This window comes from Nyctereutes procyonoides, unplaced genomic scaffold (assembly GCF_905146905.1).
Source record: "Nyctereutes procyonoides isolate TBG_1078 unplaced genomic scaffold, NYPRO_anot_genome, whole genome shotgun sequence".
Lineage (NCBI taxonomy): Eukaryota > Metazoa > Chordata > Mammalia > Carnivora > Canidae > Nyctereutes > Nyctereutes procyonoides.
In genome coordinates this window covers 20,226,057-20,249,929 of record NW_026575046.1, presented here as the reverse complement: position 1 = coordinate 20,249,929, position 23,873 = coordinate 20,226,057, and positions in this window count along the sequence as shown.

Below are 23,873 nucleotides of genomic sequence, written 5' to 3'. Positions count from 1 at the left end.
TTAGTGATAATTCCATCCTTCATTTGCCTAGGTCATAACTATAAGCATGCCTAGGTCATGCTTCTCTCTGGTCATTGCAAAGGGGACATGATCCTCAACAGATATGTGGGAGGGTGATAGAAGACATCTGTAGATGGAGTCGGAACCAGTCTCATCTCAGCAAACCCATAGGAAGCCTTGGAGAGTGGGTGTTCCTTTGATGGTGAAAATTCTAGGCTGGGTGTGCCTTTTAAGAAGAGTCCCATACTTCTGGACACATGCTGCTCTCATCAGGTATGTGGATGAGGGAGAAAAGGCCATGGTGAAAGTTATATTCTAAATGAGTAGCCTCCTCCAGGAGGGGTTGTTTCACAGTGTTTGGGAGAGTCTGACTCTGAACATGCTCAAGTGTTGGCAACTGTGAAGCGCACAGCAATGCCTGTTTTTGGTGACACTGAGAACAAAGCTTTTAATGATGGTCTCACCCACAGTGTGCAGTGCAAAACCCAACACCTGTGACTGTTCAGTCTTCTGTTATTGTGGAAATAATTACACTATTCATGGAACACAATAATCTGTAATATTTCTCAGAGGAAAAAGAACACATTCTGCCTCTCTTGGTTCAATTTCCAGAGCAAAATTCAACAGCTTTACTGTTCTACAAGAAAAACAAAACTAAAAGCAAAGCACACTGACAACTTAGATGAACAGAAAATGGCTGTGGATCTCGCTGAATATATTTATTTTTAATTTTCCCTCTCATTTGGCTTTTGTATAGATACAGTGTATTTTAAAAGCTAGTATTCAACCTACTATAATTATTCATTGTTCCATGCAGTCGATGATCATTCATTTCCCATGTACTGACAGTGCTTTTGTATGAGTATGCTATAATCAATGGAACAAAAGTGGAGTTTTCATTTGCCCTGAGATTTAGTAGTTAGACCCTGCTGTAATATTGGGTGTGCTAGAGTTTACTTGTATCTAATCTAAATGTGACTGTGGAAAATATCAAGCAAAGGAATACAGGAACCAATTTTGGTTGTTGTTACTTATTATATTAACAGGGTTAAGTACTTTATGTATATTGTCTCACTAATCCTCAAAAACAACCCTAAGTAGATGAGTTTATAGATGAGGACAATAGGTTTCATAGATGTTTAAATGGTTTGTTTGAGGACACTCAACTAATAATTGTCCAAGCCAGAGTTTTAACCCATGTCTCTTTACTTCAAAGCTTATGTATTTGGTTACGACACTGTGATGCTTCCCCACCACAAAAAAGAAAAAAAAAGGGAAAAAATAAAACAAAAAAGGAGTGAGATGAAAAATATAAAGAAAGATGAATGGCCTCCCTTTCTAGGGGACTTGGAGAAAACTCAAGGCAAGGATAGACAGAGGAAGGCTGACATGACAAAGAGTCAAGACATCTTTGACTTCTACTGGAATGTTTGGATGGCTTGAAGCTAGACCTCAATGAAAGTAGTAAAGAGAATATGGGAAGAAATATAGATATTTAAGAAGAAATGATTCCTAAGATATTTTCCAGGACAAAGAGAGCTTGCCATGGTCTTCATATACAGTGTTATTAGTTGCCTTCCTTCTGGTAGAATTATTAATGGGGCTGGTAGGAGAACAAAGGCAATGATGCCTCAGCAGTTTAAAGCATAACATGGGCTAGAAACCATAGTCCATGAATTTATAGTTGGAAAGAAGTAGTTTAGGAGTCTGACCTCCTAATGGCCTCAGTATCCTGAGTGAAATATGTTTTCATCCTGGAGTAATAGAGGATCTGATTGCAGTTACTGGGTTTTAGTTACTTCAAATTTAGTTTGACTGAAGTGGAAGAAAATTCCTGAAGTTTTGTCATTCATTAACAATGGAAAAATAGGGGTGCCTGAGTGGTTGAGCATCTGCCTTTGACTCAGGTCATGATCCCAGTGTCCTGGGATCAAGTCTTGCATTGGGCTCTCCACAGGAAGCCTGCTTCTCCCTCTGCCTGTGTCTCTGCCTCTGTGTGTGTGTCTCTCATGAATAAATAAAACAATTTTTAAAAAACAATGGAAAAATACTTTGGGAACATATTTTTCTCTGACTTTCAAGGTCAAAATTCTTCTTGGCTTTTTATTGTATTTTATTCCCAAAGAATAACAAAGTTAACGGATGTCTTTGCCTTATTAATTATAATTTTCTAATAACGCATTAAAAAAGAAATATAAGGAATTGGCAAAGTCTAAAAATGGCTAATTTCTGTCTGTCGCCTATGTAAGTAAAATATTGCATTGTCCTTGTGGGTTGTGAATAGAGAAGTAGTTAAGTGCATTTTCAGTATTAATGCTTAAGGAATTACATAAGAGCCTGATGCCAGGGTATAAAATTTTTAGGTCAAAAAGGCCTATATTTAAGTTTCATAATGATTTAGGAATCATTCATTCAGAACCAAGAGATAGCAGGAGTTAATATTAGCTTCATTGTCATTTTTGTGAAAGTGAAAATTATTTTTTAAATTAAAGAGGTTATTTGCATAGATATACTGCAACCACATATGTAAGAAACATATACTTTAAGGCTTTAAAAAATAGTATTAATTTCCTAGAGCTGATAACAAATTGCCACAAACCTGGTAACTTAAAACAACAGAAATATATTCTCTCTAAGTTCTGAAGTCTAGAAGTCTGAAATCGAGATGTCAGCAAGGCCATGCTCTTTCTTAAGGCTCTCACGAAAAATTCTTCCTGCTTAGCTCTTAGCTTATGGTGGTTACTGGCAATCTTTGGGGTTCCTTGGCTTGTAGATGCCCCCACGTTCCAGTCTCTGTCCTGGTTACCATGAGGCCATTTCTGTGTGTGTCTCTGTTTCTGTATCCCAATTTCCTTCTTGCTATAAGGACCTGTCATTAGATTATGACCTAATCCAGTATTACCATAATCTTAACTTGATGACATCTGCAAAGACCCTATTTCCAAATGATATCACATACGCAAGTACTGGGGATTAGGACTTAGAAACAATTCTGTGGTCAGGATCTCAAAGCATAATTCTCTTTCTTTTTGTGTATTTTCCTTCTTGTTAGCTTTCTCTCAGGTACTCTGAAGGACAAAAACTTGTCTTCCTCCTGTTTTTACAAAGCAAAACTAAAGAATCAGAGAAATCATGGACCGAAAGCAGTATATTAAGATTCAGAGTCCAGAATCTAGTCAGGAAAACAGAAATCATACCAATTATTTTAATATAAGGAATCGCAAGATGGGAAAGGTAAAAAAGCATCAGTGACATGACACAGATATGGTAGTTGCAGGAAGATCAAAGGGAAATGGTTGGAACTGGTGCTTGGGAAAGGAGACTTCACAGAGCTGAGACCCAAACCACTGTGGAGATGGTGTTGGGCCATCTACTGGTATTTTAAGGGCACAATGAGGCTAGTTCTATGAATGTGGAAGAAAATGGAAACTAGAACCACCTGCTGCTGCCCAGGTGATGAGCTGTTGCTGAGATGACACTGTGAGAATAGCAAGAGCTCAGGAAGTAGCATGTCCCCTTCTCCTTCTGCCTGTGGTCAGCATCCCCCTAATTAGTATATCTGATTATGCCAGGACCAAACTGAGAGCCATCAAGCAAAGGTGAAACATGGTTCAGTCCTGGCTGAAGCATCGCAAAGCAGAGTGTGGAAAAGTGGGTTTGGAGCTAAAAACTGCAGGCACAAGTTTGCAGAGCCAGTGTTTCAAATGTGTTAACACTGGAAGCTGATAGAAAGGTAGTAAAGAGGAGGAGTTGATGAAACTAGAGAGGAAGTGGCAGAGGAAGTGTGGAAGAAAGATCTCTTTCAGAACCAGGAAGTGGGGTAGAATGAATGAAGTTGGAGGATCACTTACTAACATTGGTATTTTTAGCACCTTAAACCAAGGGGTTTGAACTTAAACATTTTGGATGGAGAGAAAGGCATCCTTCTAATCAAAAAGGAACTGAACAGATCCAAGTAGGAATTTCCTCAGAACCTGGAGCAGCTGCTGACAGTATCACTGTTTAAATTCCACAAATAGGGAAAACCACTATTTGTTATATGCTCCTGTTGTATGTATTGAACGAAATGGAAAATAAATATGAACATGTGTGTAATTAACTGATGTATCAATCAATGGATTAAGACTTTAGAGAAAAAATAGTTTACATTTTATATTGCAGTGTTTCTCCATATATTGATTTATTTTTCATTATTGCCCCTTTCAGACACTTTTTTCCTAGTTATTTCTCTTCCCATAAAATTTTAATATCATAGATATAGTGTACCTCTGTTGATATACTGTGGCTGTTTGGAGAAACACAAACCATTGCAATGTCTTCCAACACCCTCCAAGAACTAATTTCTCCCTCTTGGGAGAACATTGCCCTGTTGAGAATTTGCATTATGATGGAAGTTGTTGGTACCTCACCCAGAACCCCTTCTTCGGTGGTAAACCTATCCTCCAGCTGCTGTGAGCATTGCCTTAGGAGAATTCTCAAGAGGATTGCCCAGGCCAGAGAAAACCATCCCAATGGAGGTTTTATCCCCTAAAATGCCCATCAAAAAAACCCCCACCAAAAAAAAAAAATCAAAACTGGACCTATTTACAGTGAGGTACAGAAGACTGACCTTCTGTTCCCTGAAAGCACTCCTGTAGGTCTCTAGTTGTGTGCCAAACCAGAAGCTGGCCCCTCATGCCATAGCTCCAGGACAAGCAAGTAGGCCTCTTTCACAGAAAAGCTGGGAGTGTGTTTCAGTCCACTGTCTGTGCAGTACCCTGGGGTCCTGGAGGTGGTAATCTGCCAAGAACTCTCAGATGGTTATGGTCTCATGGGACCCAGGATTATGAGGTCCCCTGGCCTCCAGAGCCAGGCAATCAGTGACCTGGGTGGGGGGCAGCCACAAAAACTAGAGCACCAGATGTGTCTAAATGCTCCCCTCAGGAAATACTGGTGTTCTGGAGTGTGGCAGAGGGAGGATGCGAAGATGGTGCCCAACTGCTAAAATGAGGAAGACGGAGAGTATACAGACGTTTCCTAGAGGAAAAAGAGGGGGGAAAGCCCAGATATAAAAAAATAATAAGCAATAATACATAAAAATAAAACAAAATAAAATAAAACATACTGCTAGCTCGAATGAGGTCAGGGGAGAGCATGAAGATAATGCCTACTGGCCAGCAGGCCCCCAAATGTGCGCTAAATTAGATGCCTGCTCCTTAGGCATCACTTGAAGGTTAACAAATGAGCTTCTTTTGTATAATGTCTGGATGCCTCTAGATCTGCTATTTCTGTGCCAGGCCCTGAGGTTAGTGAGTCTGAGCCAGTAAACCCTATAGTCTTATAGGTCTTGTCAATGTGAGCCCCATTGGTTTTCAGATCTGGATGTTTTGAGGCCTCTTATCTCGGGTGCAGGTCTTAAAGTTGGGGATGCCTGATGTGGGGTTCAAACCCTTTGGTCCTCAGGGAAAGAATCTCCAGGTTTTGAGTTTCTTTCTGATGCAGGTGGCTACTTGGGGGTGGGACCTAAGGTAAGACTGTGTCGCAGCCTTTCTTACCTGCTTTGATGTGGGCCTTCTGTCTTTGCCACATTAGGTAGGATCATGTAGTTTTTAGGGTTTTTTTTCCAGAGAAAGTTGTTCTATATTTTGTTGCAGATTCCATGTGTCTGTGGGAGGGGTGAGCCTAGGATCCTCCTATGTCACCATCTTGAGTGGGAACCACAAGAACTCCATCTTAAAGGAAGAGTACAAGCTAGGTGAGTAAGGATGAGTGGAGGACATGTTTGTTGGTGGACATCAAAATGAGTAAAGATGTAGAGGTTTTTGGAGTTGTTGAAGAGGCTGGGTATTCAAGTTAAAGAGTAAATCAGAAATGGGTGAATAGGGTAGTTATTTTAGAGAATGGCTATTCTATCACAGAGAAGTTAGTAATTGGGAAGTGTTATGAAGAAAACAAAGCAATTCAATTTGGTAACATCAGGAAATGATTTACTCAGAGGCCACTTGATTACTTAGGCACTTGCAGTGAGGGAAAGGAGACAGCAAAGGCAGGTACTTCTAGATCCTGATAAGGTGGGAAGATCAGATGGACACACACAGTGTGTAATAGAGGGGAGCGTAATGAAATATAAGGTGGTGTGGTTCATCTTTGCTGGCCATAGAATTGTAGAGAAGAGTGTGACTTATGTGGCTGACTGATTATGCAGATCCTGAGTGATAAAGCACGGCAAAATAGAGATAAAACATAGAATTTGGAATTAAACCCATTCATAATTATAAATTACATTACCTCTTTATAGGCTATTGTGTTGTAGGGGAATGAGGAATGGGTGAAAGCAGATAGCTATTTGGACAACCTTCTCAATAGTTCTCTGTCTTCAGAGATCTGACATTTCCAGAAAAAGCAAGCCCAGAGCTTGTCAGATGTTGTGCTTTTAGACAAATGAGCTTCCTGTTGAGTTTAATTCTCCTTCTTTTTGGCAGAAAAATCAAACTGTAGTTTATAGGTTGAGAAAGGCAGTGAGAAAACTTCATTGCAGATCCCTATGGTTAATGGTCCTGAGCATTTGAGGAAATGCGTCCATTAAAAAGTAGTAGAGGATGAAACAGCCTGGTGAGAATAAGAATAACCGAAGGATAATGGATCAAAGAGAAGGAACTCTAGGCATCTAGAAGGGATGGGGTGAAGGGAGTATAAGTTTAAAGAGAGAAAATGACAGTTGGTGCAGATTCACCTTGGTGCAGATTCTGTAGTTCTTGCTGATTCTTTTACTGTTTCTTAGGTTTGTCCTCATCTCTCCATACTCATTGCCCTGGCCCCTGTTTGGATCACAGTTATCATTCTGTGGACTATTGCAACACTCTCCCAGCTTGGCTTTCTGCTTCATTCCTTACTACTCCCAACCCTACCCCAATTCATCTTCCACTCTGCTGCCAATGAGCTTTCTGAAATATTCATCCATTCATTCCATAATATCTGTGAAACACCTCCTAGAGCCAGGCCCTCTACTGGGTGCTGGTCAGGCATTGACCAGATAAGCTATTTGACTCCTGCCTCCAGGGAGCTAGAGTCCTTAATGGACAGCTTCAAACAATGAGTAGAGTTTTGAAGACAAAGTGTGGGAAGGGTGACAGCATCCCCAGGGCCATCCCCAGGGCCATCCCCAGGGCCATCCCAGGGCCTCCCAGTTGGGAGGAGGGAAAGGGCAGGATCTAAAAGATCCTTGAGAGAGTGATGGCTGCATGTCATGTTAGAGCTTTTGGTTATTGGCTAGAAGGGGTGGAAAGGCTGGCCAGAGCAAGGTTGTTGATAAGAGGAGATCCAAGGTTTGCGAAGACCATTCTAGCAGCAAGAATTGAGAAAAGTTTAGAGGGTGCTATCTAATTGAATCTTTTCCTTCTCTTCTCTCAAACAATCCCCAGTTTTTAGGTTCAAACCCTAGTTCCTTAGCTTAGTGTTCAAAGGCTTTTGGACTGGCTCTTTCTCCCTGACCAGTTTCATCGATTGTTGGATCCTTTTTCATGGGTTATTCCCCCTGGTTCCCGGTCAGAATTACTTGGGGGAAATATTAAAAATTCAGATTCTCAGGCCCCATTCATCCCCAGGTATTTTGTTTTATTAGCTCTAAAGTTTGCCTTGAAAATTAACACTTCTAAACAGTGTCACAAGCTGACAGTCTAGATCAATGCTGTCTAAATAGAACTTCCTATGAAAATGGAATTTTTCCCTATCTGTACTGTCTAGTACAGTAGCCATTAATCACATGGAACTACCGAGCACTTGAGACATGGCTAGTATAACTAAGAAACTAAATTTTAATTGTAATTAATTTAAGTGAGTTAATTTAAATAGCCACCTGTAGCAAGTGGGTACCAAATCAGATAGTTCGGGTCTAGACTCTAGTCTGAGACATTTCTTGTATGATGGCCATACTCAGTATGTAGTTCCCTGCCTATAGGAGGCCGCGCATCCCTATTCATCACCTCTTCCCTACATGGTCAACTTCCACATGGTTTATATATCTCTCCTCCAAAAGTGTTGTTTTGCTCTCTTGAGGTCTGGATAAGATACCCCTCCTCCAATACCATGAACTTATGCCTCTTTGTATCCCCAACATCTTGAGGGCTGCCTGGATACAGATCTATCTGTACATGCTTGTTAAACAAAGAAAGAAAGAAAGAAAGAAAGAAAGAAAGAAAGAAAGAAAGAAAGAAAGAAACACTAGGGTGTAGAATCATTTAATTGAGTCAGGCGTAGGTAAATACCGGTAATTAGAAGTACTACAACTTTGCTATATGGAACTCCACAGAGCTGAACTCCAGAGAATTAAACTGTTCATGATCTTTACTTGCTAATGAGGTCAATGTCATATCTTCAATCTCTTTGTGGATCAGTTAGCTTTGCAATATGTGAGTGGTGGCATGGTTTGGGGAGCCAGACTCCAATCAGTATTGAAACACTGACTCTGTCACTTACTAGCTGTGTGACCCCAGGGTAGATGCTCTTACCTAACATTTCTTTTACTCAGTTTGGTCATACGAAATGGGTTAACCATGGTACCTATCAGTGTTGTTAATAAATTAATATTTATAAAGGACTTAGGCTAATATTTGACACACATTAAGGAATTAAGTGTTTGTTAAGTAAATGAAAAGTAAATGGGCTACTGACTCCATTAATATCCCTAGTTAATGATCTTGTATCTTGATCAAAAGGGAAATTAGGGGAAATGTAGGCAGTATATATACATTATTTATGTATTTATTACTGGTTTTGTAGATGTTTTATTAATTATGTCACTTCTCTATTAAGACTTTTTTATTTCAAGTTTTTATTTAAATTCCACTTAGTTAACAAAGTATAGTATTAGTTTCAGGAGTAGAATTTGGTGATTCATTACTTACATACAACACCTGGTGCTCATCACAAGTGCCATCCTTAATACTCATTACCCTTTGAGCCCATCCCCTACCAACCTCCCTCTATCAACCCTCAGTTTGTTCTCAATAGTAAAGAGTCTGTTTTATGGTTTGCCTTTCTCTCTCTTTTTTTCCTTCCCCTATGTTCATCTGTTTTGTTTCTTAAATTCCACATATGAGTGAAATCCTATGGTATTTGTCTTTCTCTGACCAACTGACTTTGCTTAGCACAATATATCACTAATGATTGGCAATTACCCTGGCCTTCTAGGACCCAATCAGGATGAGGGGGTGGGATAGCATACTCTAAGAGTCACAGAGTGTGAAATAGGTGAGAAAGAGTTCTGGAAAGGTAAAAATGAAACAGCCAAACTTTAAATGAAATCTGGTGTGATTTTGATGTAAAAGTAAGCTTTCTGAAAAATGCCTCCTTTCAAAGCTCTTACCATTTTTTCAACCTAAGCCTGACATGGATTTTGGAAATAGAATGTGAGCTTCCACCTCTCCTTTCTCAAGGAGTTGCTATCGGGCATTTGAGGCTTTCTCAACTACTTAAATTATGACTCTTTCCTATTAGCAGCCTTCTATCTCTTCTGGGAAATTTCCTCCTTGCCCTTGCCTATACCCTTGGTGGGGAGGCAGTCAAGGTGCCCTGTTCACCTCTAGGGGGTGGACATGGATCTAACACAGACTAACCAGACACTATCTTCAGAACTTTGAATTTTGAGGGAATGATACATGGACTAGATTTATGAATCCAGTCATTCATTCCTTGATACCTGGACCTCATGGTTAAGAAATTCCTACAGCTTAAGGCTTTAAGTTTGTGCTTGTTCCTGAATTGGTTCTGAAATTCTGGCTTATTTAGAATATTAGCTACTAAATATACCTCCAACAAATTCCATGTTCTGTTTACATTAGTTAATGTTAGTTTTGGTGTAAAGGATCTAAACCGATGTGACTCCATATTTATTTAAGTCACCAGCTAATGAAATAACTGTTAAACTTTGTATTTTTTCCTCAAAGCACTGTGTTTTAGGATTTTGCTGTTGTTGTTGACTTTGAAGTAGAAAAGAAGTTTCAAGGTTGTAGTGTTGGGACTTTTTGAGGTGAAAAGAATGCTAAATATTTTGGGATATCATATAAGAAATAAAGACTATTAAGGGAAATGAATTCCCAAAATCCACCTCTAGAAGAAAGGTCTGCAAACATTTTCTGAAAAGGCCAGATAGTATATGGTTTAGACTTTGAGGGCCATACAGTCTTGGTCAAAACTCTTGCTCTGCTGTTGTAGCACAAAAACAGCTATAGACGATGTGCAAACAAATGAACATGGCTCTGTTCCAATAAAACTTTATTTACAAATATAGGCAGCAGACAGGATTTGGCTCAGAGGCTGTGTTTGCTGACAGTTGCCTTGGAATTGTGCCTGGTATATATCAGGCATTTAATAAGTATTCATCGACTGAATGAATGAAAAGGGGTCACTTTCTAGGGGTGGCACAGTTCCTATTTGATGGCTTCTGTTTTCTCTGAGTATTAACAGCAAGGGGTCAGTTATTGAATAGAGTGGAATAGAGTTGGGGCTTTGAGATCCTTAGCAAAGTTCTGCAATGTCTGACTCCAAAATCCAATTCCTATACTTGGCTAGGAATAGTTTACTGGAAGGGGAAGGAAAGGAATTAACATCTATTTAAGGGTCTACTGTAGTGTTCCTCACAATATGCTCTTTGGAACACTTAAATCAGAATTACCTGAGGTGTTTGTTAATAGTTGGGGATTCTCAGGCTCCTCCTCAGACCTTTTGAATTAGAACCTCCTCCTCAGACCTTTTGAATTAGAACCTCCCCCTCAGACCTTTAGAATCAGAACCTCTGAATGCACTGCTATTTTTATCAAGTTCCTAAAGTGATTCTTATGCAAATTAAGTTTGATGACCATTGGCTTAGTTGGTATCAGCAACTTAAAATATATTATGTAATCTTCACAACTTTATGCAATAGATATTACTAACCCCATTTTATAAATGGAAATACTGGAGCTTAGAGTCCCAGTGGATTGAGCAGTCACACAGTAAATGAAGAGTATGAAGTTTCACATCCACACTTGTTTGCATTAAAACCCACACTTCCTTACTATGCTTTTCTGCCTCTAGCAGCAACAAAACAAAAATATGGATTAAATTCTTCTAGGACATTATCTAATTGGTTCCATCTGTGAAAAAATCTAAAATACTACCAAGATTCAATTTGAAAATAAAATAGCTGGAGATGAAATATTTTGGAGTGAGATTTGAAGACTACTGTATAAATTAAGGAGAGGCAGTCCTATAAAAATGCGGTAGTCATTGGGATGGGTGGTGGATTTGGAATGAGGAGGAGCTTCTCTGAAATGCGTCATATTTTTGTTTCTGATATTCTTCCACAACAGAGAATGCTGGAGATATTTTTCTGAGGCTGTTGCTGGAATCAATCTAATGCAAGCTTCTTTTGATGTATAAAGTGATAAACTAAAATTTGTTCATATTGTGAATGAGATCCAGATAGTTTGTTTCTACAGTCATGTTGCATCATATTGGAACATAACATATTTAGTGCCACTATGTAGGCCATGTCATCATTTCACAGAATTGTATTATATAGACTGTTGCAGTTCAAGTGAAGTTCACTTAACTGCCAGTTGTTTCCAGCTATGTACTACCACCACACTGAACTGGGACTTCTGTGCTAACTCCTTCATGCAAGCAAGCCATCCCTTGGCCAGCAAGCCAGCTAGAAGCACATAAACATACGTGTGATTTTTCCTCTATCCAGTGAGGATTTCTGAGACAGGGCTTGGTGAGATCCTTGAGTTGTGTCCAGAAGGTAAAAGAAAACACCATGTGTGTCTCCTGGAAATGAGGCATATTTGGGTCCTCCTGCTCTTCCACTGATTGCCAACTTATGTGTATCTCTAGTTGTACAAGTTTGTTGCCTGGCTAATTTTATTCTAAGATTTCAAAGTCTTCTGTTTTTGTTCAATACCTGGAAATACAAGACAACTATGAGAATTTGAGTGTGAAGGATCCTCTGAAATACCAGAGGAGTGGCATACTATAGTAACTCTACAAGAAAATGTGCCTGTTCTGAACTTATTAAAAATAAATTCAAATCAAAAGCATGGAATTTATTGTCAAAATTTAGTAAGATTTAAAAATAATTCTGATTATATGCAAATTTCAGTTTATGCGATTACCCTTTTGAAGATTACGTTCATATATGATGTGATTCCATTCTTCTGAAATATTTGATATGTGCTGAATTGTACTTTAATTAAACTCCCTTATCTATTGTTGGGTTAAAAGCATGATCAATACTTCATTAACTGTATATAAATTTTTCACCACAAATTTGAAAAATCATAGTCTGCCTTTTATTCAATGCCTACACCTCTTTCCATAAAACTGCTATCGGTAGCTTTGTGCCCATTCACTACCAATCTAGGCAAAGCATAGATGGAAAAAAAATCACATCTATTACCAAAAAATCATCTATTATAATACGGTCCCCCATTATTATCCAAGTAGCATATCGTGCATTATCTATGCCAAAGCTCAGTTTCTTTTTGCATGGAAAATTGAGAAAGGACCAGACAGCCAAAATTATAGTGTTTACAAAGGACAACTTTATGAGCCAGAAAGAAACTGCCCTAAATTCCTGCCAATGGCAGGAAAGAATGCCTTTCTTCTAAGCCCAGCCATAAGGTTCCATCTGCCAGGTGATATTGCAGTAGCAAGGAACAGATGATTCCATAGTCTGCCCTGATTTTCTTACCCTGCTGAGAGTCTAAGGTATAGGATGTAACAGGAGCAAAGGCTGAAGCTACAGTACTAAATGAAACCTGCCTGACCAAAGATACTACAGGGTCAATGCCCTGCTGATAAATGTTCTCTGAAAGAAGTAAGACATTTCACAGTGCCTTTCTTAAAGGGACATCCAAAAGAGCTGCCACAATTACAGCCAGGAGAAAACTCTTGGCTGAAAACAAATCCTGAGCCTCCTCCTGAGCTCTTATCCTTAAGAACACAGGTTCTCTGCTTTATGAACATCCCGTTTAGGATTATTCCGTATATAAGAACAAGCGGGTCATGCTGGGTAGGGGCAGTGGGAAAGATAGTTGGTCTTTGCACTGAATTAGAAACAAAATTAGCCAGATCATAACAAACACCTGGAAACAGCAGAGTCCCCCAGTCAAGTAAAAGAAGGAATGCAGATAATTTTTAGCAGAGAGAGGTCAAGCACCACAGCAGTGATGTTTTGTAAGAAGCAACAAGAGTTCACATGTTGGGTACCATGCGATACAGACTGAAATCTGGATCAAGACTCCAGATTCCAGGAGAATTCTGGGGAGAAGATAAAAATCTCAGTACCAAAGGAGTGTAGGTAGGGAGCAGTTACAGGAAATAACACAATAAAGTTTTCAAGGGCAGGAAGAATGTCTTAGTCATTTGGGGGCCCCATGTCCTAGCTCAGTGCCTTGTGCATAGGAAGTGCATTTGAAGCTGCTGATCAGGGATCCCTGGGTGGCGCAGCGGTTTGGCGCCTGTCTTTGGCCTGGGGCGCGATCCTGGAGACCCGGGATCGAATCCCACATCGGGCTCTCGGTGCATGGAGCCTGCTTCTCCCTCTGCCTATGTCTCTGCCTCTCTCTCTCTCTCTCTGTGACTATCATAAGTAAATAAAAAAAATAAAATAAATAAACAAGTCCAAAAAAAAAAAATTTGAAGCTGCTGATCACTCTACTGCCTCTTTCTAAAACATCGACTTCCTTTGGCTTCTGTGGAATTACTCTTTTCTGTTTTTCCTTAACTCCCTTGGCCATGTCTTTTTAAAATCTCCTTTGAAGGGGTTCTTCTCACCACTTACAGGACATCTCTATATGAATGTCTCAGTGATACCTCCAAGTTCAATGCATCCAAAATACATTGACTCTAATCTCCAAACCTCAGACTTCTGTGTTCCCTGCCTCAGTGAATGGCACCATCATCTGCCTAAGAACTTAAATCACAAGCTGGGTAGCAACCTTTCCTCTTTCATCTCCCTCACCCTCTCCATCCAACCACCAAATCCAATTGATGTGGCCTTCTGCAAAGCTTTCAAAACTACTACCCACTTTTTTCTTACACTGACTGCACTACCCTATTCAGGCTACCATGATCTTTCACCTATATTATTGCACAATTGACCACTCTCCTCGCTTTTATTTTTGCCATCATCCCCCTGTTATAGCCAGGCAGAAGTTCTAAAAAACACAAATCTAATCACATATTTTTCTCTGCCTAAATCCTTCAGTTCTCCATTATTCTTGGGTACCCACATTAAGATAAAATTGTGATTTCTTAAAATGATTATAAGGCTCTTTGATTTGGCTTCTGATTACTTCTCCAGCCTCCCCTTTCAACTTCTTTTCCCTTTATATACCCCTCAGCCTTTCCCCACTTTATTCTAGAAGCATATTGACACTGAGCTGTCTATAAAACTTTCAGTCCTTTGCACACTGCTCTCTGTGCCTCAAATGTTCTTCCCTTCTTTGTCTGGCTAGCTGCTATCCATTGCAGGTCGCTTTTTATATGTCACTCTTTTGGAACATGTTCCATGCTCCAAACACCTCAACATAGAACTTATTAGAGGATATAGTGATTAATTCTTACTTTCTTATGTTCTCTATCAGAATGTAATCTGCATAAGGGAAAAAATGATCCATCTGCCTTGCTTATCATTATATTCCTAGAACCTAGCATTTTTTTTGAACCTAGCACTTTTTATGGCACATTAATTCTCTCCTAGTGAGTAGTGAATAAATGAGGGCTTATTGAACCATCTGAAGAAGTTTATAGAAATGGGATTTGAAAGTAGACTTTGAACATAAAAACAAGGCAAGGCTCCATAGTTGTGGCCATTACAAGTGTGTAGCCCTTTTAGGAGTCCTAGAGGAACACCGTGGTGGATTAAAAATGGCTAAAAATTCTTTGACCCTTCTCCCATGGAAAGGTGAAAGTTCAGTTACCCTCCCTTTGACTCTGGGCTGGCTTGTGTCAGTTTGATGAGTAAAATATGTATGATGGAGATGATGCTATGCCAGTCAGGACTTGGCATTTTAGAAACAGACATCTTTTAAATTATTCTTGTGGAATTCTAAGATGCCATGTAAGACATCCAGCTACTCCAGTGGAGGGACTATAGGGAGACGCTTTGAGACTGCACAGAGATGAAGAGGGGCCCAGCCAAATCCAGCCTTGCAGTTATTCTTGCTGAAGTTTTAGGCATGTGAGTGAAGCCCTTGGAGTTTTCTAGGACTTAAGGAAACAAACTACCAGGCACAAGTGATTCCAGTAGACTCCAAGTGAGCTGAAGAATTGCTTATTGAAGGGGCAAATTATTGACCCCCAAAATCATGAGATATAGGAAAATGATTTAGGGGTGGTTTGTTATACCACAATAGATAACCAGAACATCCGATGCTTCCTTTTCACTGGCTGTTAGAGATGCAAGGTAGGGAAGCAATTTCTTAATCCTGCCACATTCTCCCTGCAGTAGCCATGGCTTTAGGCTTGAATGTGATGTGGGGAAGATGTATGCTTGGAGTTGTGAGCCTCAGCTCAGAGTCAATTTCCCATAGCAATAATTTCCTTTGTGGTTGAGTTTCAGATCAGCCCTTAAATACCTGTAAAGTTCACATACATTCTGAAGAATTACTCTTTCAGTTCATACGACAAATACTTGGAAACTGACCAACTTGGGAACTGGAAATCGACTGGCTAGAAAGACCCTTATATCTATTAAGAAGTAGAAAAAGATAACATTTGGGGGTGTGACTTAAAATCAATTCTTCAAAGAGAGGTTGACCTGTCCTTGCAACTTATTCCATTCCATCTCAGATTCTGGGGGCAATCAAACCCCTAGGTGAAGTGCATCTAGGCTAAAGAAATCTTTATCAGTTGGTCTTTTGTTTGGGTCTAGAAGGATTCTGGTGTGCCAATGCCCAATTATTCATAGATCATTCTCCTGTACCATGTCATTGCCTGGTAACCCAATCCTTTAAACAGGTATTTTTTTGACAAAAATCTCAGCATCCCAAAGACCAAATCTGTGATGCATGCTGCCACACATCTCTTATTCATCTAAGACCTCTGCAGTTCCTCTGATACATACAGCTCTGGAGATTGCTTGACCTCCCTCTACTCACAATAACATTCTTAGTTTTGGGATCCATTTGGACTTCCCCTCTCTCATCCTTGTGCTCTGTTTCCCTCCCAGTTCTTACCACCACCTTGACATCCCCTCAGAAAGTTAAATCTCCAGTTGGTCCCAGTTGACAGTGTGCTTAAGGCTTACATTCAATTTTGTTCCCAGATTCCCACCCTTATTATACTAGTCAGGGTTATTTCAGTTGTAAGAGACACATATCCACCTAAATCTCATTTAATCTGAAAGAGAGAATAGATTTTTTTTTTTTTTTGGATGCAACAGAAGGAATGAGATCATCCTCTAGGGCAACTGGATCCTGGGAGTCATCCATGGGATTATCTCCTGATCTCTAGCATCTGCTTCTCTCATTCCCTTTTGCCTTAAATGTGTTAGGAAACAAAGCTACAGAGTTCAGGGCTTATATCCTTTGAGTAGTAAACAGAGAAGGAAAAAGAGTTTTTCATTTGTAGCTGATGCTGTCATTTTTAGCTGATCATTTCATGTGCCCAGACTGGAGCAATAAGGGTAAAATTGCCTGAATCTGAGCAATGTGCCCGGTTCCATGACCAGGGAGGGACCTGTTACTGCATAGGTGCTGGGCATAAGGGAGGCCTCAGAGACAATGAGTGTGACCAAAAGAGACACCCCAACTTGTATCTGCAGCTCTTGTTAGGTTCTCTGGGTCAGCTGGGATTGTCCAAGCATGATCTGAGGAGGCACAGGTGAGAGGGACTGTGGAGTGATGAGGATGAACATGGGAGAGCAGGAATAGAGCAAGACAGGAATGTGTCCATATCAATATGTGCCTGAGGTCAGAGCAAAGGGGATAAAGGGAAAGAGCAATGTGGATTTTTCCCAGAGAGGCCAGATCTTGACCATATGCCCATTTATAGGGATTTGTTAAGAAAGAAACATCAAAAATGAGTATTGGAGGGCTGAACAAACTTGGGATTGAGCTGTTTATTGCTGGTTAATGGTTATTTCCTGCAGATAATTCCTTTTTATTTGAATTGTGTTTATTTACTTGTCCTGTACCCCAAGGTAATAGCTGGACTTCGTTCGAGCTGTTAGCAGACTCAAGAAGGAGGACCCTGACCTAAAATAGAATACAAATAAAGATGAGTATGTTTTCTTTTTTTCTGGCAAAAGTAGCTTAAGAGATGAGAAGTTATTTTCATTTTTTAAAAAAAGATTTTATTTATCTATTCATGACAGGCACACAGAGAGGGAGAGAGAGAGAGGCCTAGAGACATAGGCAGAGGGAGAAGCAGGCTCCATGCAGGGAGCTCTATGTGGGACTTGATCCTGGGTCTCCAGGATCCGGCCCTGGGCTGAAGGCGGCACTAAACCACTAAGCCACCTGGGCTGCCCGAGAAGTTATTTTCAGATAACTGTGAAATGATGAGGGGAAGGCAAACAGGTTTTTTTTAAAAAATACTTTTTACAAGAAGGAAATTAAATATTTTGAATAGCCTAATTACCTTATTTAATAAGATCTTGCTAACTAAGAAAATAAAATGAACGTATTTAAATAAATTAGGAGTTGGGAAGATGTAAAAATGGCTTTAAAAAACAAAAACAAAGATATTGCATTTTGCAATGAGTTAGAAAACTTCTATCTACTAATTTGCATTGTACATTACTAAATTGATTGTCTAGAATATCCTTGCCACTTTATTGATTAAAACTTAAGCATCTTTGGGTCTCCTGGGTGGCTCAATTGGTTGAGTGACCAGTTTGGGTCATGATTTCAGGGTTGTGAGATTGAGCCTTGTGTTGTCTCAGGGTCCTCCATGGTCAGCAGGGAGTCTGCTTGAGATTCTTTCTCTCATTCTCCCTCTGCCCCTCCCCACCCCCCAACGCATGCATGTACACACACACTCTCTTTTCTCAAATAAATAAATCTTTTTTTTAAAGATTTTATTTATTTATTCATGAGACACACAGAGAGAAAGGCAGAGACACAGGCAGAGAGAGGAGAAGCAGGCTCCATGCAGGGAGCCCAATGTGGGACTCGATCCCGGGACTCCAGGATCACACCCTGGGCCAAAGGCAGATGCTCAACCACTGAGCCACCCAGGCATTCCTCAAATAAATAAATCTTAAAAAAAAAAAAAACCTAAAGCATCTTTATAAGCTTTCACTGGTAAGACAATTGATTTTAAAATCACCTATATTAAATCTTGGAATAATGCTATGTTTGCTTATATTAAGACAAATAGGAAGTATGGATCTATTAAGACAAACTTTGCTTTGCTAACAAATTATTCTAGAACTGTAGTGCTGTTTATAATTCCTGTCTTAGTTTTGATCCTAAATCTGGTGAGCAAGTTTGAGATTTGAGATGAGAGAATATTCTTTTTGTGGAAGTATTTCTTCTTTTTCACAGAAGGCAAGGGCACTATAGATGGCTGTTTTTCACAAAACCTGACTAGGGCTTCTTGAGTGCTCCTATGACAAATTGACTCTCCAGAGAAATTTGGATTTCTTATATGTAGTTCCAGTGAGTGCACTCATCCAGGTTAGACTATATGTCTTGGCTTAGTGTTCAGAATACATGGACATTATACTCAGATAGCAAGAATGGTGTAGATTTTTGCCAATTTTCATCTGGAAAGCTTAGTTCAAATTGGCTGAAATGGGAAAACTGTCATAAAGGGAAAAGTGGCTTAAAGAATCCTGGAGCATGTATAAAATGGACACAACAAATAGTAGCTGAGCCACATCTAGAATCCAGTCTGTTAAAATGCAGATAGAACTAGAGAAAAATCGTTGTAAAGAGCAATTCTCAATATGTAAGAAACTCACAAATCAGTCATCCTGCAGAATGCACAGGTTGAAAAATAATTTAAAATATCCATGAGTGTGCTGGATTGTATATTCATCTCAAAAATGGACTCATAGAAACAGGTGATGAAAGGAATTAAGAGGGCAGCCTGGGTGGCTCAGTGGTTTAGCGCCGCCTTCAGCCCAGGGCCTGATCCTGGAGACTGGGGATCGAGTCCCACGTCGGGCTCCCTGCATGGAGCCTGCTTCTCCCTCTCTCTCTCTCTCTCTCTCTCTCTCTCTCTTTCTGTGTGTGTGTGTCTCTCATGAATAAATAAATAAAAGCTTAAAAGAAAAAGAAAGAAAGAAAGGCAATAAGAAGGCAAAGTGTTTGAGCTGCATATAGTGAGGCAGCTTCTTTGCAGATTGTCAAAGGACAACAGTAGGGCTTGGTATAACTGCCTTGATGCAAAGCTATCTCATGAGATAGGTACAGAGAGAAAAGTGAAGTAGTGTCTTGAGAGAGTTCAAGGGAGCATTTGTCGTCCTTCAGCCTTCCTTTCCCCTTGGTTTGATGATTTTTAAAAAATATTTTATTTATTTATTCATGAAAGACGCAGGTAGAGAGAGAGGCAGAGACACAGGCAGAGGGAGAAGCAGGCTCCACGCAGGGAGCCGGACGTGGGACTCGATCCCCGGTCTCCAGGATCAGGCCCTGGGCTGAAGGCGGCGCTAAACTGCTGAGCAACCCTGGCTGCCCTGGTTTGATGATTTTAAGGAGTGTGGAGTGTTGACTAGGGCGCCCTGCATATTCACTTCTAACCAGAATCTCAAAATGTGACCTTATCTAGAAATGTGGCCTTTGTGGGTATAATTAGTTAAGGATTTCAAGACGAAATCATCCTGGATTTAAGACAAGCCCTAAATCCAATGGCTGGTATCCTCATCAGGAGGAGCATGGACACAGACATGGGGAAGATGGTCATATGAAGACAAGGACAGAGACTGGAGTTATGATGCTGCATACCAAGGAATACCAGGAGCTACCAGAAGCTGGAAGGGTCAAGGAAATATCCTCCTCTAAAGACTTCAGAGCAAGAGTGGCCCTGCTCACACTTCTGATTTCAGATTTCTGGCCTCCAGCACTGGGAGGGAATAGATTTCTGGGTTTTTGTAACCACCAACTTTGTAGTAATCTGCTACAGCAGCTCTTAGAAACTAATACAAAGAGGGAGCAACTCTGTAAAGCTGTCTGAGATAGTGGAAATCCCCATGAAGCTACTGCATCTGGCTACCTATAGGTGGACTTTCTGAATCATTGAAAACACTTTATTTGTTAGTAGAGAGGGACCAAGAGCTGATAACCACTTCATGTGCGGGTGAATCTAACTAAATGAAAATCTCATTATGTACAATCACATCTAAAAAAAATTACATCTGTGTGGAGAGTGGTATATGGGAAAGCAATATGTAAATTGTGTATCAATTCTCCAGCTGAGATCTGGCATATAGGAAAACTTTTGCAGAATTTTAAAAATAGGGGATATGTTCCACATGGCCTAAGAGTTAAGTGGAGGATAATTCTGGGACTGGGGTGATAGGAATGGCAAATGGCAGCTAGGGCAGCTTGAAAGTAAGGTGAAGGAACCCAATACGAGTATTGAGGAACGTATGTAAACTGTCTAACAAAATGCCTAAAATATAAATATGACAGGTGTTTAATAATGTAAATTCCCATCCTGATCCCCTTCTCATATTGCTAATCGTTATTCAACCCTTCAGAATTATGTATTTTGTGTATGAAATGCTTTTGGATCTATGCCCCATTAATTCAATGTCAGGGCAAGGTCATATCTACACAAACCAAACCCCAATAGAAAGTCTGATCTTCATTTGTTTTTTATCTCATTGAGAAAGATACAAATACATATTTCATGGCAACTATTTTAAATTCTCCTATATACTTCTTTTCCCCTTTATTCCGAAACTGGAGGTCTCTACTTGTTCTACCTCTAAGAATTTTGTCATCCATGATATGCAGTTCCTGTCATCTTTGTTCTAAGACCAAATCTTGTCTATGCCATCTGTGGCCCCTGTGACATGTTCCTGATACTTGGATGCAATCAGGCTGGGGGATGGGGCAGGTATAGTGCTTCCTTCTGTGTGATTTTCCCAAGAAACTACATATGGGAGAAATTTCATCCTTTTTCTCCTTGAGGAAGAGAGAAAGAGGAAAGAAATAATCAGGCAAAACATATCAGATAAAGACTGCAAATCTCTCCACATCAAATAATTTTATTCAATTATATGCAATCTAATAAAACTATCTATATTTGACTTTCCTGAGTAGCACATTTTTCTTCCCATCTCATGCCATTTAAGTGAATATGGAACCTTCATTTGAAACCTATCAGCAAAATTACCTGATTGTGCGTGGCAGGTGCCATGTGCTGTGGATGGAGAAACAAAACTAAGATGAAAAACTTGCCTAGAAAAGTATTGCCAAGAGAAAAATGATATGTTGCTACATTTCCTTCTGCCCTAAAATGCCATTGTTTTGGTTATACCAAACCAACTCTTACTGATTCTTTAAGCCCCCTGCCATATTGTATCTCTGCTGTGAACTCTCTTCTGTCTCCCCCAAGGATAATCTATCATTGTGACCACACATAAGTTATTACACAGTTATTTCTACATGGATGCTTTGTAAACTATTGGTGTATCTGCCCCTGGAAGACTATTGGTCTCTTAGGGGTGAGGACTTTTATCCTTAGAGTCAATCACATATACAGTAAGCATTCTCTAATAATTGAATACAGTAAGTTGTTTTTATACTCAGTTTCTCTACACTTTTCCATGCACTTTCAACCATTTATAATGAAGGCAATTGGGCATACCTGACTTGAATAATGGTACTGTCTTAACTACTGATTATAGGTTTTGTCTTCAGTGGGTTTTGACATGTAACCTTTGATCAAATAGTATGATGGAGGAAGGATCCTTTGTGTGGCTGTTTAATTCCATAATTCAAATGAATGTCCTTCATTATTTTAGAAGGAATACTGTAGTATCTGTTATTCATAAATGAGTGGCTTCTCGGGAGACAAGAGGAGTTCAGAGATGAGGAGGTTTTGAGGCTTTGAATTCAGTAAAAGATCATGAGAGCTAACTTGAAATATGGCTGTTGGAAAAAGGTCAATATCCTGTGGTCCCTTTACACTTGGGCCTCCATCTTTTTCTTCTCAAGGACTACCCCCTCATCTAGACTTGAACCAGTCATTTTGGACCAAGAACTTATTTTGCTTGGTCCTTCAAAGCTTTGTTTTGTGTGTGTGTGTGTGTGTGTTTTTTTTTTAACCTCAGAGGCTAACTCTGTGAATTACATGACTAAAACTGCCAAGACTTTGCCCTAGAAAACCGGGAGGCGCAGGAGGACTGTACCATAGAGGAGTGACAGGAATGGTGAAACTTCTCTTTGTGAACCTGACAGAATGAAAAGAAGTAAACTTAGGGACAAGAAAACCACCTTCAGGATGCACAGAAAACTGGAAAAAAGTGAGAACTGTAGAAGAATGTCCTGCTTATTGCTGGCCAAAATGTCAGTTTGCTATTACTATATGCAATGTGGACATGACTTAGTCTCTTATTGGAAAAGTTGTGAATTTGCTTCTAAGACAACCTACAAAGAAGCTACTAAAGAATAAAAGTTTCTAAATTATTTGCCACTGTATTACTAATGTGGTTGAGGGTTATCCACTGGCATGCAGAATTGAGTGGTCCAAAGTACTGGCCTCAGAGGTACACACCCTAACTATTGCCAGCGCAGTTAGTGTACAAATGTGTTCTCTCACCTAGAATGATAATAATGGGTGGTTTAAGTTTTGATGTTCTCCAGGTGGAAGAATAAAAGTGCAGCTGCTATATTACCGTCATAATAATAATGGCAATTATTGTTTCTGTTAATGGCAAGGATCTCAGAAAGCTAAAAGAACTTGAAAAGTGAAATTTAGTGGAAGCTGAAATTGCCAGAAGAAAAATTAAGCACATTATTATTTATCTCCCCTTTAATCCTCCTCTGGAGGGAACAGAGGTACAGAAATTTCAGGTCAAACCTTTTTATCAACAGTAGTTACACAGAAAGTGCATCATACGACTTCTCTTCCTTTCCCTTGAGCTAAAAATCAGGGTGAAACTGTTTTTGGACATTTTATCCCTTCAAAGAACCAGAACCTCTATTGCCTACTAAGAATGTTCAGAATCCACAGCTTTGCAAAAGAGATTAGCTTAAAAGAAAACATTATTATCTGGTTTTACAGAGACTTTCAGCCTTGCTTCAAGTCATGTGGTTTTCCCCCCTAAAAAAAAAGAATAAACACAAAGAATAGAAAAGCAGATATTTAGAAGGTCAAATGTATCACTAAACACAGAATATGTGAACTTTCAGTCTAACTTTCTTATTTCCCCAAGGATCCTCTGTTAGCTTATGGTATTGCCAATGGGACATCCATTGAAAGGGAGTTCTGGAGCTGATGAGGATAACATGAGAGATACAATGGGGCATATTGTGGAGGAAGCTATTCTTGTCTGAGAGGCCAGAAAAAGCTTCCTCCATGAAATAATAAGAAAGAAGAAACCTGAATGATGAGTAGGAGTTAATGTTTCAAGTGAGGGAACACATGTATGACATTCCTAGGCAAAGAAACTGAGAGAAAAGCAATTTGGGTAGAATGCATGGAATGTGAGGGAGAAAGGGGAGGGGACAGTTAGGGAGGTAAGCAGGCTTTGAAGAGGCCCAGAAGGCATTCTGAGGTTTTGGACTTTGTTCTGTAGTAATAGAAAATGACTGAAGAAAAATTATGATCAGATTAGCATTTTGGAAAGATCCACCCAACTTCATAATTGATCCAGCTGGTGATCATGGATGAATGCTCAAACATTGAATGGAAGGTCAGTGGAGACAGGATAGTAGCATGGTGCCAGGGAT